The sequence below is a fragment of the Bos indicus genome, chromosome 14 (assembly GCF_029378745.1).
Source record: "Bos indicus isolate NIAB-ARS_2022 breed Sahiwal x Tharparkar chromosome 14, NIAB-ARS_B.indTharparkar_mat_pri_1.0, whole genome shotgun sequence".
In the NCBI taxonomy this organism is placed as follows: Eukaryota; Metazoa; Chordata; class Mammalia; order Artiodactyla; family Bovidae; genus Bos; species Bos indicus.
In genome coordinates, this window is record NC_091773.1 from 60587875 (window position 1) to 60606476 (window position 18602).

Below are 18602 nucleotides of genomic sequence, written 5' to 3' on the forward strand. Positions count from 1 at the left end.
ACTTTCACTTTTATCAAGAGGCTTTTGAGTTCCTCTTCACTTTCTGCCATAAGGGTGGTGTCATCTGTATATCTGAGGTGATTGATATTTCTCCCGGCAATCTTGATTCCAGCTTGTGTTTCTTCCAGTCCAGCGTTTCTCATGATGTACTCTGCATATAAGTTAAATAAGCAGGGTGACAATATACAGCCTTGACGTACTCCTTTTCCTATTTGGAACCAGTCTGTTGTTCCATGTCCAGTTCTAACTGTTGCTTCCTGATCTGCATACAAATTTCTCAAGAGGCAGATCAGGTGGTCTGGTATTCCCATCTCTTTCAGAATTTTCCACATTTTATTGTGATCCACACAGTCAAAGGCTTTGGCATAGTCAATAAAGCAGAAATAGAATCTCTAATTAATATTTAATTTAAGCTATTGTATCCAGTTCGCTGAGGCTGTCTCCACTTCGAATTTCCTGGATCCACCAGGGCTGGACCCCAGCAGCCAGACACAGGCTTGCAGGCTAGGTGGGCTTCTCAAGTGCCACAGTGACAAAGAATCCTCCTGCCAATGCAGGAGATGAAAGAGATGTGGGTTTGACCCCTGGGTTGGAAGGACCCCCTGGAGAAGGAAATGGCAACTCACTTCAGTATTCTTGCCTGGGAAATCCCATGGACAAAGGAGCCTGGTGAGCTACAGTCCATGGGATCACAAAAATTGGACATGACTGAGCGACTGAGCAACTGAGCATGTGTGTGTGTGCATGCATGTGCGCGCGCACACACACACGCACACACACACACAGGCTTTCAGGGTAGCACCCAAGCATATGGAAGCGGAGTGAGGATCTCTGTTTGTTGTGTGTTGGGTTACATGGTACCTTCCTGGTACTCAAGGGGCTGGGGCTGCTGCTGAGTCATTAAGCTCATAGAATACACTAGGGAGAGCTTTAGGAACGTGGCTGCCTGCCTCAAGGAGGAGAGGTGAGTGCAGTGGGAAGGGAGGCATTCCAGACAGAGGAGATGGCGCCTGCAAATGCAGGAGGACCAGTGAGAGGACTGCGGAAACTCTGGATGGGACTGAGGTGGAAGACGGTAGGGACAAGTGGCCACAAATGATGCAGGCGAGCCCACTAGGGCCACATCCTTGACAGCCCATCATGTCAGGGGGCCCACTTATTCCTGAAGGAAACGAGAGCCATCGAGGCAAGATGTTTTCATTCAAACAAGAAGGTCCAGACCGCAGCGCGAATGCCTGATTGGGTAATCCAGAAGCGATGTAGGGGGTTCCAAGACAGGGATGCGTCAGGGAAGGGAGAATCGGAAGCTAGCTGGAGACTGTGAGGGCAGGAAGACCTTGAGGTCCCAGAAATGGCCCTTCAGTAGAAGGGGTGGGGGCAGAAGCCAGAGGTGAAGAGGGGACGGGCAAGCCGAAGGTCATCACGTAGTGTTAAGAATGGAACCAGAGAGGTGAGGGCAGTAGTAGAGAGGCAATGATTTTGGTTTTTGGAAGAACAGAGAAAATTCAGCATATCAAGCTCACCAAGGAGATCAGATGTGGGGAAAAGGAAGAAAGCTGATAAGGGTGGTCTCAGCCCTCTTGGGGAAGGAGAAGAGGGGGCCTTCTGCTCAAGGAGGAGGGGAAGAAACAGAGGTTGCTGGCTTGAGCAGAGCAAATGTGGGAGCAGGTGCTGGAAAACGCCCTGGGAGGAGGGGGAGGGCCCCAGCCCCCAGGGGCCATCACAGGGAGCCCCGGAGCATAGTTTGGAGAGCTGCCTGGCAATGCCCAAGCTAGGAGTGGGAGAAAACGGCCATCTGGGTTAGACCTTAGAGACTCCTAAAACTGGGTGCAACTTGAGGTTGGGGGCCTGGAATGCAGGTGGATAAGATTCAGCTGTTGCTGCAAAATTTCTTCCTGGTGCATCCATTGAACTTAGAGAATAGAAAAGCTATGCTTAGCTAGGTAGTTCAACCTGATTCGGCTCATATGTTCTTCAGTGGCTTTGAGTCTGCAGTTGGTGGGCTGGACTCTTCGAGAGTGTCTGTACTCCTCAGATAAATGGCTTCAGAACAGCAATGGTATTGATATGCAGAAACCATCTGATTTCAATGCTGGGGCTGACTGGCCACCAGCTAACTAAGACTAGGGCCTGAACTTCTAGGGCCTCTCTAGAATTCTGGTTGGGATGGAACAGTCAGTCACTGCTGAAATGACTGTACAGTCCTAGAGTCAGGATCATCTCCTGTTCTTTCTCCCGCATCAGGAATGTCTGCCCCACAGAGGTGGTTTTCTTTTGGATGAGCCATGAACTCATCAAGTGAACTCCAGGGTTCACTTGAGACTCATGTGAGTCATCCAGCCCCGGGATCCCTCTGCAGAAAGAGAATGTGTTGTGAGGCTGCAGGGTCTGGCATGGACAAGTGCAGTCAGTTTGTTCATTTAGTAGCTTTTAACCTCTTAAAAATTGTGGCAGTCTCTCCTGAACAACCTATTGAGGTAATAAGTTCCATATGTTGAATAAACAGAATTCTGTCCCATGAGGCCAGCTGCACTATCTCGGCTCTAAAACTCTCTCCTTTTCATTTCACAGTGATATTCCCAGGTCTATTTTTACTGCGCTTATCCCAATGATGTCCTTTCTAATTCCAGATCTCAATCATCTCTGCTGTTTCAATACTGGAGTCTTTCAGCATTTAGTACTCACTTCTGTAAGGACGCTGTTCCTCGGCCTCCACTTCCCACCCCCACCTTTGCCTTATATGTCCTCTCCGGGACCTCTTCTGGCTCCATCTGCTTTTTCTTCTATTCAAGTTCACTTTTTCAAGGGTAACTGGGCTGGGACCTGGGACTCCCCTGATGAAAGAGGCATGATGCTAAAAGCTCACATCTGGCCGTTAAGACAGATGCAGGCATAAGGCAGTCTAGACAGAAGGACAATGATGTTATATAGAAAGACCTGCGGGAACCTGGATGAGCAACACTCTCAGGGGTAGAGGGTGGAGTAAGAGAGAGCCAGCAAGAGGAGGATGAGGCTGAGTGCTGCAGTTGGAGAAGTGGGAAGGGAACCAGCAGAGCCACGGTACCCTGGAGGTGCCAGCGGAGCCCAGATGGATGCCCATGGGGAAACACTCCCCCTTCCCTTTCCCTGACTCCACACAGTCAGACCCTGGATATGGGACCCCACCTCAGCCAATGGGACCCTAGGAGAAATCTGCGAGGAGCTCACAGAAGAGTTTTCCTCTCTCTTAAAAAGACGTATGAAAGAAGAAGTAAGTTCGTCTTTACTAGACCTGGCTGGGCCTGCACGTGACATCTTGAAAAGTTGCATCCATTTTCATAACATGAGGGGAGACAGAGCCAAAGATAGGAGGAATCTGTGTCGTCAATATCATCTGCAGCCCCTGAACAAACCCTCGACCCCCTCTGCTCCCAGAGCCCTGATATGAGAGCCCAAACGTATCCCAGTTGTTCAAGCCAGTTTTTAAAAAGTAAACTTTACTTTTTAGGGCAGTTGTAGGTTTACAGCAAAGCTGAGAAGACAGTGCAGAGATTTCTCCTCTATACCTGGTCCCACATACCCCTGACCACCCCCACCGTCACCATCCCACCCCAGAATGGAAAATGTGTTACAACTGATGAATCTACACTGACACGTCACGACCACCCAGAGCCTGCAGGGTGAATTATGAATCACTCTTGGGTCCTGCATTCAATGGGTTTGGACACATGTGTCCACAATAACAGTGAACACTCAGTCAGACAGAACAGTTTCACTGCCCCCAAAATTCTCTGTGTTCTACCTGCTAAGCCCTCTCTCCCTGCAAACCTTTGGTGACCACAGTTCTTTCTATTGTCTCCATAACGTTTTGCCTTTCCACAACGTCATATAGCTATAATCACATAATAGGTCATTTTTCAGATTGGGTTTTTTCTTCACTTAGTATTATATACTTAAGTTTTTTCATCACTTTCCAAGGTCAGGTCACTTTTAACTACTACTTTATTGAGGTATAATGGACATACAACAAACTGCACATATTTAAACTGCATAATTTGGTTAGTTCTGATGTGTGGGGACACCTGTGAAACCATCGTCACAGTCAGGATAGTGAACACACCCGCAGCCTCAGAAGCCGCCTGGTGCAGCCTGTGAACCCTCCCGCCTTCCCCTCCCCACTCCAGCCCATTCCTAGGCCACCACGGATCTGCTTTCTATCACTATAGTTTGTATTTTCTATAATTTTATAGATGGAACTACACTGTATGTAGTCTTTATTTTTTTGTCTTTTTTCACGCAGTGTAATTATTCTGAGATTTCTCCATGTTGTTGCAGATAACAATAGTTCATTCCTTTTTATTGCTGAGTAGTATTCCACTGAATGGACACACTAGTTTGTTTATCCATAAACTGATTGATGGGCACAGGCAGTTTCCACTTGGAGGCTATTAAAAATAAAACTGCTATGAACTTGGGAAAATAAGTCTTTGGATGGACACATGCTTTCATTTCTTTTGGGAAGATACCTAGGAGTGGTATGACTGGATCATATGGTAGGTGTGTGTCTATCTTCCAAGTTTTCTAAAGTGGTTGCACCATTTTACACCCTCTCCAGCAGAGCATGAGGGGTCCAGTGGCTTCATGTCCTCACGAGCATTTGGTATGGTCAGTCTTTTTCATTTAACCCACTGGTTAAATGAAAAAGAAAACCCAGTGGTGTATCACTGTAGCTTTAATTTGCATTTGTCTAGTGACTCATGACATGGAGCATCTTTTCATGAACTTGTTTGCCATTCATATATCTATCTTTGGTGAAGTACCCGTGCCTGTTTCTAATTTATTTTTAATACAACTGCCACAATAACAATTTCTTTCTGTTAAAATATGAATCTTCTTTAAAAAATATGCACATTTATCATAGAAAATCACCCTTAACTTTACCATTCAAAGTAATTGTCTATTCATTTTATACATTTCAAATATTTTTCCAGTTTGCAATTTGCATCTTAATTTCATTTGCAGGTTTATTTTTTAATATATATAGATGTTTAAAATGCTACCACTCTTTGTCACTGAGGCCATAATTATAAAATTCTACTCTCCCCGCAATGTATGTTTGTATGGTTTGCCTATTTAAATATTTAATCTATCTAATACTATTTGACAAGTTATAAACTGGATACTCATACTAGTTTTCTACAGATGTAGCAAATGGCCACAAATCTAGTGGCTTAAAACAATAGAAATGTATTCCCTTATAGTCCTGGAGGTCAGAAGTCTGAAATGGGTTTTAGGGGATTAAAATCAAGGTGTCAGAAGTGCTGTTTTTCTTTCTAGAGGTCCCAGGGAAGAATCTGTTCTTGCTTTTCCAATTGTCTAGAGTCTGCCCTCATTCTTTGGCCAGTGTCTGGGTTGATCTGCAAAGCCAGGAATCACATCATGCCAAACTCTGCTCCCATCCTTACATTTGTTCTTTCATTTTGAGCCTTCTGCCTCCCTTTACAACCCTTGTGACTACACTGGCCCCTCCTGGATAAACCAGTATAATCCTCCAATTTCAAAACCCATGATTCAGTCATATCTGTTTGCCATTGTAAAGCAACACACGCACAACTTCCAGGAATTAGGACACACAACTCCAGGGCGGGAGGCATTATTCTATCGCAGGATCTAATATTGCTTTGTATCCAAATGGTTCACCAGTTAGCTCAATATTCTTTACTAAATAATCAATCCATAATTCTCTACTGATTAGAAATGTCAGCTTCATCATAAAAGAAATTCATAGGAGAAAACATATATTTATTTCAGAGCTTTCTATTCTGTTCCTCTGGTCATTACAACACATTTTTTCTAACATGGGTATATGGTCCCTATTGGTACAGGTCACATTTCAAACTCCTCTCACAACTCTTGAGATCTCCAGAGCCCACTTCTGTCCCTCTTCTCAGCCTCATTGCTGACCTGGGCTCCAGCCACAGCCAGGGGAGCCTAGTAACATAGTGACCTGTCTATCCTGTAGGTGATACAACTGTATAAGAGTACCGCCTTGTAAAGGGACACCAAAGTTAAAATACAAGATTTACGAGATGTGTAATGATGGAATGCCACCTCACACTCTGTGAAAAATAATGAACTGTATTTTGATGTTTTGCACTTCCCTGGTGGTACAGTGGTAAAGAATCTGCCTGGCAATGCAGCAGACAGGGGTTTGATCCCTGGTCCCCAACTCTTTTGACACCAGGGACTGGTTTCATGGAAGACCTTCTTCCACAGATGGGAGGAGGGCATGGTTTTGGTGCCCCCCACCTTCCACCACTCACCTCCTGTTACGTGGCCCAGTTCCTACCAGGCCACAGATTGGTCCATGGCCCTAGGGTTGGGGACCCCTGCTATAAAAGGAATAAGCTATCATCTTTGACTTCAAGGCATTCCCAATCTGATGGAAAGCTCAAACACATGAAATGAGAATTTTAGTACAGAGAGAGAGCTCTCGAGAGGAAAACAGCTCACCCACCAGGGTTGCGTACTTGTTTATCTTTTTCGATGTTTCCATTATGCTATCATTTATTAAGAACCACCACAGTACTCATTTTGTCAAACAGCAGAATCTGTCAAAATCACAGAGGGTTTTTACTAACATTGGGCTGTAATGATGTCTTATAGTGGTCATTGGTAGAATTACTAATGAATGCCCTGAGCTCACATTGAGAAGCTGCCTGGTGTTTGCTTCCTCAGCCACAGAAGCTGCCTGGGGGCATAACGTCCAGCAGCCAGGATGAGAAATGCTAAGATCACTGTTCCAGTCATTGCAGATACCTCTGCCATTGACCGCCAAGCAAGACGCTCTGTGCTTCTGTTTTTCATTTGCAGTGTGGCAGGATAAAACCAGATGATCTCTAGTGTCATTTTCAGCTTTAAAATTCTATTCTACCAACTCTCACTTATTGCTGATGGAAGTGCAAAATGGTAAAGCAACATTGGAGAGCAGCTTGGCAGTTTCTTACAAAATTAGACATACTCCTACCATATAATCCAGCAAACACAATCCTTGGTATTTACCCAAAGATGTTAAAAACCTAAGTCCACACAAACACCTGCACAAGGATGTTTGCGGCAGCTTAATTCATAATTGCCAAAAACCTGGAGTCAACCAAGATGTCTTTCAGTAGGTGAACAGATAAAAAACCTGTGTTACATCTGGACAATAGAATATTTAGTGTTAAGAAGAAATAAACTATTTAGCCATAAAAAGGCATGCTGCTGCTGCTGCTGCTGCTAGTAAGTTGCTTCAGTCGTGTCCGACTCTGTGCGACCCCATAGACGGCAGCCCACCAGGCTCCCCCATCCCTGGGATTCTCCAGGCAAGAACACTGGAGTGGGTTGCCATTTCCTTCTCCGATGCATGAAAGTGAAAAGTGAAAGTGAAGTTGTTCAGTCATGTCCGACTCTTTACGACCCCATGGACTGCAGCCTCCAGGCTGCTCCATCCATGGGATTTGCCAGGCGAGAGTACTGGAGTGGGGTGCCACTGCCTTCTCCGTGAAAAGGCATGAGAGAAGCTCAAATACACACTACTAAGTGAAGCCACTCTGAAAAGGCTACATACTATATGATGCCAACTATATGGCATTCTGGAAAAGGCAAAACTATGGGGACAGTAAAAGATCAGTGACTGCCAGGGGTTAAAGAGGAGGGAGGCACGAGTAGGTGGAGCACAAAGAATTTTTAGAACAATGAAGCTATGTGATACTACAATGGTAGATACATGTCAATATGTTCAAACCCACTGAACGTACAACTCCAAGAGTAATTTATAATGGAAACTATGGACTTTGAGTGATCATGATGTATGAATGTAGGTTCATTATTGATTATAACAAATTTTCTCTTCTGGTGGAGAATGTTGTTAGTGGGGGAGGCTGTGCACATTTGAAGGCAGAGGGTATAGGGAAACTCTCTGTATTTTCCATTCAAAAAATGGAAAATAGTTTTGCTGTAAACCTAAAACCATTCTAAAAAATAAACCCTATTTTTAAAAATTCTGTTATTTCATAATCCCTATTACTGAGAAATCATGAAATAAATGGCTCTGAGTGACATCGAACTTTATGTTTATTTCCCAATATCTTTTCCCTGAACTCATAAGACTTTCGGTCTTGAAGCTCACTGACTTCTGAAAACCTGGTTTCTGCATATAGCAGGATAATTCCCAGATGGAGACAGCAATGAACCCAGTCCCATGGGAGGAGCTGAGGAGCCTTCCCTGCAGAAGGTCAGGACTACAGTCTGTAGAGCAAGCCAGACTGAAGCTGGGCAGAGACTCTGCAAACAGCACTCACGCAGGGTCAACCCTGGCATCTATCACCTCACTGCTGGTTATTCTCCAGCAAGAACCAACCAGCTCTTCAGCACTGGAAATTTACCCTAGACCCAGAAGATCTGGGCTCAAAATGGAAAGTTCACTTAGACAGAAGAGGAACTTTTAGCATAAATACATAAAATAGCAGAGTGGAGAAGCATTTGCCTCTTGAGATTAAAACATAGTTGAATTTAATATGTCATCTTCATATCATGGATCCATAAATAGAAAATGTGCCACCTCTTTATGCACTGAAGTGGAATGATCTCCAAGAAATACTGATTGGAAAAAAAATGAGGAGCAGAATGATATGGTATGCACCATTTGTATAAACAGGGGTAAAAAGAATAGGCGTATTATTTTTATCTATCCCGCTGTCTCTGAAAAGATACACAAGGAACACATTAGCCATGATCGCTCCTGAAGAGAGAAGGAACCTGGGTGGCTGAGGGACAAAGACTGAGGTGTGGGGACTTTTTACTGCACTCCTTTCGTATATTTTGAATTTTGAGTCAAATTCACTACTATTTGAAAAACAAAGAACACAAAACCTCAACAATAATGAAAGTCATCAACCGTAAAAGCATTTAATATCTTACACAATTTTACAAATAAAGCTCTGTTAATTATAGAAATATATTTACATAAGTATATGTCAATAACACTAAATACACTGTGAAAATAAGTAAACAATAAAGCAGATTGACTTGCATTTGAAGCCAGTTACTCGCTGGGTGCTCTTGGACAAGTCACTTACCCATTCTGAGCCTCTGTTTTGCTTTGAGCACAGTGATGTCTATTATTGTGCAAATTAGAGAATCTAGTGGACAGTTGGTGCAAGGGCTGGCACTGGGAACCCACGGAGAGCTGGTGGCTGGGATGTGGATCAGCCCCGGGACCTACTTTCTGTGGGGTGATGGGCAGAGGACCAGAGGGCAACAGAACACAGCCCTCCTGGCATGAGGAAAGCATCTCTGACCAGTGTTGCTACTCTGGGAAGCACTCCTTCTGGTTTCAAAGGCAGCTCTGGCCCAAATGCCTCAGCATAGGTCCGACTGTAGGACCTTCTTAGTCCCTGGCCTTCTCTCAGTCTTGTTCCTGCCAGCCATCAAGGTGATAAACACTTGAAATTTACATGCCCTTAGGCACCTGTCCTGGAGAAGGCAATGGCACCCCCACTCCAGCACTGGAAAATCCCAGTGGATTTTTGATTGCCTGGAAAATCCCATGGACGGAGGAGCCTAGTGGGCTGCAGTCCATGGGGTCGCTAGGAGTCGGACACGACTGAGCAACTTCACTTTCACTTTTCACTTTCATGCGTTGGAGAAGGAAATGGCAACCCACTCCACTGTTCTTGCCTGGAGAATCCCAGGGACGGGGGAGCCTGGTGGGCTGCCGTCTATGGGGTCGCATAGAGTCAGACACGACTGAAGCGACTTAGCAGCAGCAGCAGGCACCTGTCCAATCCAGTCCTGACTGCTTCCTAGCTAGGGTGGGTGGGCAACTGAGAAGCCAGAAGGGTTGCTCAGACCCCCTCCCCATGGCCGAATTTCTCCTTCTTCCCACAGGAGTTGGGGCTCCTTCTTTTCCCAGTCGGACCCTCCCTAGGGCACAAGGCTGCCGGTGCCTTCCCAGCAGTTAGTTCTTCATTCTCCGGAAGGAGAGGGGTCATGAATCAACTCGTGGGTTGTGAGTTAGGGAAGTGGCTTCTTCTTTCTTTAGGTTTGGTCGTGGATAAAACTGAGACACCCAAGTCTGAGAGCAGGACAGGAAGGCTAGGCTGCAGGAACTCCAGCCTACCTCGACCTGTGCTGTCCTTCTAGTCCCTAACGCATCTGAAAAAAATCAAACTGCTCACAGATAGAACAAACCAGAGGTTACCGGGTGAGGGGTGGGCAACACAGGGGTGGGCAGTGGGTATCAGATAGGCTCAAGGATGCACTGTACAACACCAAGAACACAGCCAATATTTTGTAATAACTGGAAGTGGAAAGTAACCTTTTAAAACTGAATTAAATTTTTAAAATTAAAAACGTACAAACAAAATTAAGTAAAAGGAAATAAAAGATGGCTTGTTCTCATCTGGTCTCTGTATCCTCCCCCAGGCCTCCCCCTCACAGGCTCTTCCCCAATATAGTTGTTCAATTGAAACCACCAAGCTATTTATCAATAAGCAGTAGGAAGATGGATATGTCTTAATTTTTCCTTCTCTGTAGCATACCTGACTCACTCAGACTGGCCTCCCTTAGTGCCCTAAAGAGAGCTAGATTTAGAAGAAATATTACTTCAGCTCTCGGGATGGAAAAAAATCTAGCCAGGAGGCAGAGACTCTGGAAAATTGCTAATAAATTGTTACTGCCTGCTATTAAAAGGATCGATAAGATAAGGCCAGAAATAACTGATGGAAGGGACTTGTGCTCTGAGTACTAAGCGGGGAAGTGGTGCCTGGTGGCTCAGCACCTCTCTGGCTCAATGCATGCCCCACCTTCTTCACCAGAGCCTTGGGCATCTTCATTTATTGCCTTGGAAATCAGTAGTTACTGATGGAGGTTATGAATAATTAAATCAAATATCACGGGGGATGGAAGTTCAGGTTTCAGGGAAATTGCCTACTTTATGAGTGTAGCATGGGAAATGCACCAGCATCCTCTTCTGTGATTTGATTTGGGATGTTCTCATGGGACAGAACTGGGATAGGCAGTGCTTGATTTTTGGGAGGCTTCCCCAGAACAGGAAGGAGCCACTGGCTCAGCGTCCCCTGAAGTCCTGCCTGCTGCTCTGCATGCCTGTCCATCTCATGTATCTTCTTCCTTGAGACTTCCCTGCCTTTCTGCAACCTTGGGAGAGGCACTATAGGCCCTACAACAGGACAGATGTGTGGTAGACCAGGCTTCTCTGTGGGACTAACCTCTCTTCCAGCCAGCACACCTCCTCCCAAGATCCAAGAGGATGAATCCATGCATTCAACAGCCCAGTTTTTCAGTCACACACATCTTTGTTCATCTTCTCACTTTTTTTTCCCTGGTCACCAAGTGGGCCAGCAGAAAGGCCTATGGTGGGATTCCAAGGTGCCCCAGGAGCCTTGTTTGCTGGAAGTCCTGCCTGCCCCTTCCCCAATTCTTCCATAGAATTCTCATTCTTTAGAAGCTTCAGAATGCCTTGAACAAACCACATCTTTCTGGCAACCACCCTCCCAACACATGGAAGTGTTTGCAGTCTCAAGGATCAGCACAGGGAATCAGCTGTCCCTGCAAACAGCAAGGCCACGAAGTGCAAAGTGAGGGGCCAGGGCTACAGAAGGGTGGGTGGTCAGGAGACTCCACAATCCAGAAGTTGCCTGAAGGTAAGCCATCTTTGGGCAAAAAAAAAAAAAAAAAATCATTACGTTACGTGTGGCTCTCTTGCTATCTCCCCTTCACTTTCTTTGCCAATACTCTTCAATGTCTTGCTTTTCTGCTCCAGGGAGCTCTGGATAATTTTTTTTTCTTTGCTTTTTCAGGAGGTATCCAGGTTCATGGCCATTACCTTCCCTTTATCCCAAATTCAAACAAGTCCAGCATCCTTTCAGCAGAAGCCCAAGCTCACCAGCGGCCTGGGTGTCACAGGCATAATAGGAAATCATTTCACAGGCATCAGAGAAGCACTGAATGTATGCAGTGGCCTGGACTGGGGGCTCCTGGGTCATCACCTGCTCACATAGCTGTCACTCTCCTTACTGTGTGGGGAGCCTTCCGAGGGCTAGAATTATCCATTGCACAGGGCTCAGCATCCCAGTTCTTGAGCCCACATCAGGCCCCAAAGTCAGTCTCTGTCCTCTTACCTCACCCTTCCTCAGGGGCCTCAGGAAGATCAGTCTCTTAACAGGGGCAGAGAAGGCTCCAGAAGGGCAGGCTCATGACTTTGGGGCACAGATCCTTGACCTTTGCTGATAATGGCAAGTAAGACTCACAGGAAAGCCAGGACCTGAGGAGGTTGTAGCTGGGAAATGACCAACACCAAAGCCTCTGGCAATTCCTTAGATCAGTCTGGGGCTGCCTGGCCTGCCCGGAGCAGTGCTAGTAAACTCCTGATGGAGGGAAAGACAGCCTAAAACAGCCATTCTCCAGGCAATACAACCAGAGACTGACCAGGGAGAGACTCACAGGCAGACACAGGGCCTGGCCTCTCAGATGGAGGAGTCCAGGCCATGAGAGGCCCTATGTGGGGCTGGGAGTCAGGTTGCAGACGTGGATTTCGGATCACACCAAGGCTGAACACAGCTCTCAGGAGACCCACACTCCTGGGGTTCGCCAGACCCACCTCAGCTTGCTAGAAGCCAAGTGCAGCCTGGAGCACTGACGTGCCCGCAGACTTCCAGTTGGCATTTCTACACTGTAGAGCAGCCAACTTGGGCAGCCGGCAAAGTGCCAAGAAAACGTTAGGAAAATGCCAGTGGGAATGGGGACAGGGGCTGACAGGGACAGCTGCACATCCTCCTGCCTGGGACCTCATGTGGTGGGGACAGAGGATTGATCCACACATGCCCACAAGCGAGGCCACTGGGCAGTCCCAGGGCACAGGCTCTGGGGTGAGGCTGGTGGCCCTGGCCATTGGGCAGGGGCACAGATCGGTGAGGCGTCTGATTCCATAAGGGTGGAACTGGTGGCCAGGCATTTCAGGAAGAGGCTCTGTCCTCCATGCTTGGCCTGAAGGCAGCAGCTCATTCTGTGTCTGGAGCAGTTGGGTGCTTCCTTCTTTGAGACCTTTAAAGTAGGCCAGCTTCTCGCTCCTGGAGCGTCTCCAAACTCTGGAGGTTATGAAACAGCCTTACTTCTGTTTTCAGAGATTCGTTGGTGGAATTAACGGCATCACTCAACACTCCACAGCCTGGAATGGCATAGAGTAGCCCCCTGGTAAAAGGGTCATCACCCCAAAGGGCCTTGCAGTCAAGCGTGTCCCTGGGGAGTCGAGCCAATGTCCATGTGAGCCCCTGAAATGCCACTGGCTTGTGGAGTGGCCTTGTCCCAGCAACTGAAACCCTCTGAGGATGAGAAAATTCCTGTGATTTCCTCCCTGCCTGCCTGCCCTGCTCAAATAAGTCATATTCCAGGAGTCACCAGGCCAAGTAGTTTGGAGGGATAAGGCTGGAACCTGTGAAGGAATGGAATGGAATGGAAGCACCCATCGGTCCAAGAGAATCCAGTATGTGGGTACAAAGCACCCAGTGGACGCAGCAGCGATGGCTGCCCCCCTCACACGCTGTGCTGCTGAGATGCAGGGCACACCCTGCTGGGCATTGTGGGAACTGCAGCTACAGCCTATGCATCCAGACAAGCCCCAGGCGAGACTAGTAACAGTAGTAACTAGACAGCACTGCTGACAGGCTCTGCACCCCACACTCCTGCAAGCAATTTGTATCTATTATAAACTCATTTTTGGATAAGACCCTTGAGAGTCCCTTGGACAGCAAGGAGATCAAATCCATCAATCCTAAAGGACATCAACTCTGAATATTCGTTGGAAGGACTGATGCTGAAGCTCCAATATTTTGGTCACTTGATGTGAAGAGCCAACTCACTGGAAAAGACCCTGATGCTGGGAAAGATTGAGGGCAGGAGGAGAAGGGGACAGCAGGAGATAAGATGGTTGAATGGCATCACTGACTCAATGGACATGAGTTTGATCACACTCTGGGAGATAGTGAAGGACAGGGAAGCCTGGCATGCTGCAGGCAGTTCGTGGGGTCGGCCCCAAGCAAAGAGGCAGACACAACTTAGCAAATGAACAACAACAAATTCATTTAATGTCAACAACAGCCTTGTACCATTGGTACTCGATCTATAGATGATGAAACTGAGAAGTTAACAGAGAAGTTAAAGAACTTGCCCAAGGTCACATAGCTGGTAAGTGGCAGTTCTGAGATTCAAACCCAAGCAATCCAGCTTGGTTTGAGAAGGTGCTTTTAAGGACTAAACCAAGGTGCCTCTTAAAGACGCAGTGAGCACCATGGTCAACAGAAGCCAAGTGCAGATTCATGGAGGAGCTCGTCTTGGGGACCCAAGTCTGTTCTGTGTACAGAGCACAGGGCTCTGCACCAGTGCAGAAAGACCGCTCCAGAGACCAGGTGGCAGGCAGCAGAGCTAAAGGAAGCCTCCTTCTGGGGCTGGGAGGAAAGCGTCCATGGAGTGCAGCTTCCCCCGGATGTTGGGCCCCTCCTGTGCCCTTACATTGACCCTGAGCCCTGTTATTCTGCTCCATACCCTTCAATGGAGATGCACAGGCTCCTGACAAACCGCAAGGCCTGGGGAAGAATAGCAGCAGTTAGAATAATGGATGCCTCACTCCCAATTTGGAGCTACGTAAGCATTAGAATGGAAATTAAGTTGGAGAAGAGAAAGCTCTAATGGACTTCGGGAAATGTTGGTTTTCCTTTTTTTTTTTTTTCCATTCCAGATTGCCTTTCAGAGAGAAAATTAAACATAAAGCAAATGTACAAGGGAAACGGGACTCTGTTTTCTGATTGGTCGCCCGATGCTCGGGGCCGGGCCTGCCTACGTGTCCCGGCCACTTTCTGCAGACAACTGTGGGCGTTGGGGGGTGAGAAGGGCATAGCTCTACAGAACCAACTTTCAGTGAACGGAGTGGGGGTGGGACGGCCATAACACATCAGCTGAAGCTATTAGAGCCACTAATGGCTGCCTGGATGAGCCGAGCTCTAAGTGGGGCTTTTATGAACCTGCGGCATCCCAGCGTCCTCCTGCGGAGAAGCGGCAGCCATTACACTAATCACCGCGTCCTCAGGCTGCGGCCCTCCCTGCCCCCGCCTCCGTGCAGTTCCCGGCCTCTTGCACCCGAATTATTCCTGGAGGTGGGAATGCAGAGGTTGGACTCTCATAATTATATTAAGGGCTTTTGACAGGACCAACCTTTCTGTCTTCTATTTCTGTCTTGTTGAAATTCTAGTGCACTGAAATAAATGTGAGGGGAAGGATCCATCAACTCTTTCTGGGCACAAGGACGACAGCCGAGTGTATTGCGTGCCCAGCACTCGCGTCCACGGGGAGATTTATGGCTTGTTCTCCTAACAGGAAGATTGCCCAGACTTAGGTCAGCTGGGGGTGGGAAACCACGTTGTCTCACTTAGACTTAAATTTATTGCATGCAGTTTTATGCCAATATCAAAATATAGTCTGAAAGGGACCCCCAAGGTGTCTCTGACCTAACCTCCTCATTCCTATTTCACGGGCTGGCTCTCTCCTTGCACCCCTGTTCTTGTCTTGACCTAATACTTGGTAGCTTGCCTTGTCAGGTATGAAAGAGTTAGTGCTGCCAAAGTCAAGGCCATTGGCCAGAACCTTCAACTGGCGAGTTGGCCAAGGTTCTGACTGCCTTCCATCCCCAACCACCTGCTTCTCTGATCTCAAGGGGAGTTAACAGCTAGGAGCCTAATGGCCGGCACTGCCAGACTCCTGAAGGGAGCAGTGGAGCTGGGAGGCACGATGCTGAAAGGTCAAGAAAAGCACCCTGGACAAATAGTCACCTGCTCTCGCTGAAGACTCAGATAATAGCAATTATATGCCCTATGCTAGGTGCTGAGTTAAACTCATGGGCATCTCATTTAAGCTTCGTCACAATGCCATGAATGAAGCATTATTAGCCCAGTTTAGAGATGAAGTAGAGGTTCAGAGGGTTTAAATAACTCATCCAGAGTCATATGGAGAGTAAGTTTCATGATTGGAATTGTATTCATAACTCAGTTGTGAACCCAGACTATCTGAAGGCTACACCCTTGGCCCCTGCGTTAAATTGCCAGTTATACACCCAACTGTTAAACAGAAGGGTGGAGGAGCAAGGAGGTGTGAGGCCCACCTTCCCACATCTCTTGGCACCCCCTGGTAAATATCTCTTGGGATCACAGCAAGGAACCACAGCCCCTGACAATTGTACTTCTTGGAGGTCCATCCATTTTAGTTCACATTCCGTGCTAGGTCCTTGATCTGCCCTTCACACATTTTAGTTTGGGAAATGAAACATCATATTTATCTGAGTCTATTAGTCATTTCCAAGAGTTTCATAGTCACATCTAAGAGCTTAATTCCTGGTAAATGCATGAATTCATATTTGGTACTTACTAATCTTTGCCAACAAAGGTCTGTCTAGTAAAGGCTATGGTTTTTCCTGTGGTCATGTATGGATGTGAGAGTTGGACTGTGAAGAAGGCTGAGCACCGAAGAATTGATGCTTTTGAACTGTGATGTTGGAGAAGACTCTTGAGAGTCCCTTGGACTGCAAGGAGATCCAACCAGTCTATTCTGAAGGAGATCAGCCCTGGGATTTCTTTGGAAGGAATGATGCTAAAGCTGAAACTCCAGTACTTTGGCCACCTCATGCAAAAAGCTGACTCATTGGAAAAGACTCTGATGCTGGGAGGGATTGGGGGCAGGAGGAGAAGGGGACGACAGAGGATGAGATGGCTGGATGGCATCACTGACTCGATGGACGTGAGTCTGAGTGAACTCCAGGAGTTTGTGATGGACAGGGAGGCCTGGCGTGCTGCGATTCATGGGGTCGCAAAGAGTTGGACACGACTGAGCAACTGAACTGAACTGAACTGAACTGAATCAATAGATGCAACATGCCCAGGCCATCACAAGGTATGCTACTGCTCATTGTTGCCTATTAGGACCTGCATCAACCAACAGTATGCTGGGCTGCAAGGGACAGAAAATTAGACTTACAGAGGTTTACACAAAGAAATATATATTTGTTGCACACGCCAAGAAGTCTTTGGCAAGGTAGCTGATCAAGTTGATCCACTGATTCAATGATGTCAGGGTCAGCTGCTCTTGGCCTTTCTTACAAGGTTGCCGGATGGTTGATCAATCCCAGCCTTGACCTTGCTGATCTGGAACAAAGGTCAACAGAAAAGTAGGCGTGGGTTTGAATCCCAGCTCTGTCCACTTGGCCTGCCCTTTACCTCTTTGAGCCTGAAATTGTTTCCGGGCAAGGTAAGGATATCCTTTGGTTGCTGGCTACCTGGGGGAACAGGAGGGGAGACTTGAAAAGGACCGAACACAGAGCCAGGTGCAGAGGAAGTACTCAATACACTCAGTGTACTTTGTACCCCTGGCACATTCATCAGGGCTGCCAGGCTGTGATGTGCATGGCTTGAGGCACAGAGGTACTTAATATCTCTTCAGAAAGACAGCTGAGAGATTTCTTTGGAATTCTTTGACAAGGTGCATGCCTTATGAAATGGGACAGCACCACAGGCCCTGGGGCTCAGCCACGGTTGTGGGCCAATTAAGCAGAGAGGAATGGACGTGGGTGGTCACTCCAGCCCTGCCCTCAGGGGTCCGTGCTGGGAAGTGAAGCTGAGAGTCTCAGGGGTCATTGGCAGCCACACTGGCTCTGAAGCTCCGGCATTACACTTTATAAATCTTCCCACCGTGATCTGGGCCCCCTGTCAGTAAGGGGGGCAGGCAAGCAAGATGGTTTCTCTCTGAATCTTTTTCTGCACACAGATGAATTTTGTTCTATGGGTCAGGTAGGTCTCACTGTCATTCCCTGTGATTTAAAGGAGGAAGTGATGGGGGGAAATAGAGCTTTGCACCATTTAGCCAGAAACAGCAGTTTTATTCCTGGGGCTCAGTGATTTCTGCTGAGAGTTCATGGGATGACTCTTGCTGCCAGGACAGGACATTGGAGGACCCAAGGAGCCACCAGTCCAAGGAACGAGATACAGGTTTTGTTTGCAGGATATAAAGGTTGAATCTGATGCTGTTTTATACCACCTCCTAGAAGCACTGTTTCTCAACTTACCCATTGTTATGCCTTGCTTCACCAGCAGTTAAAATGGACATCATTAGTGTCTGCAGTATTTGTATAAGCTAGGAGGAGTTAACAAAGGCCTTCCACCTCTGTTTTCCATCCAACATGCCCGAGGACTGGTTGGTAGTATGAATACTGGAAGAAATGAAGAAAGTGGGGTACAAAGAATTATTATAGAATATTCCTAAAGTCAAGTGAGGAAATTGAAGAAAGGGCTCCTACCTAAGTCCTCAGACCAGCTCCTTTACTGTTTTGATTTATTCACTAGCAAGTTTTGCCCCCACGCATGAGTAAGTCACGACTTGTCCCCTGTGCGTGCTTCGTCTTCTCCACCTGGGGCCTCACAAACACAGATTCCAGACTCAGCCCTGTGGTGGGCCTGCCACTACTTTGTGACCTTGGCGCCGCACAGCTGCTTTCTGTCATCCAAATAGGGACAGTACCTCCCAGA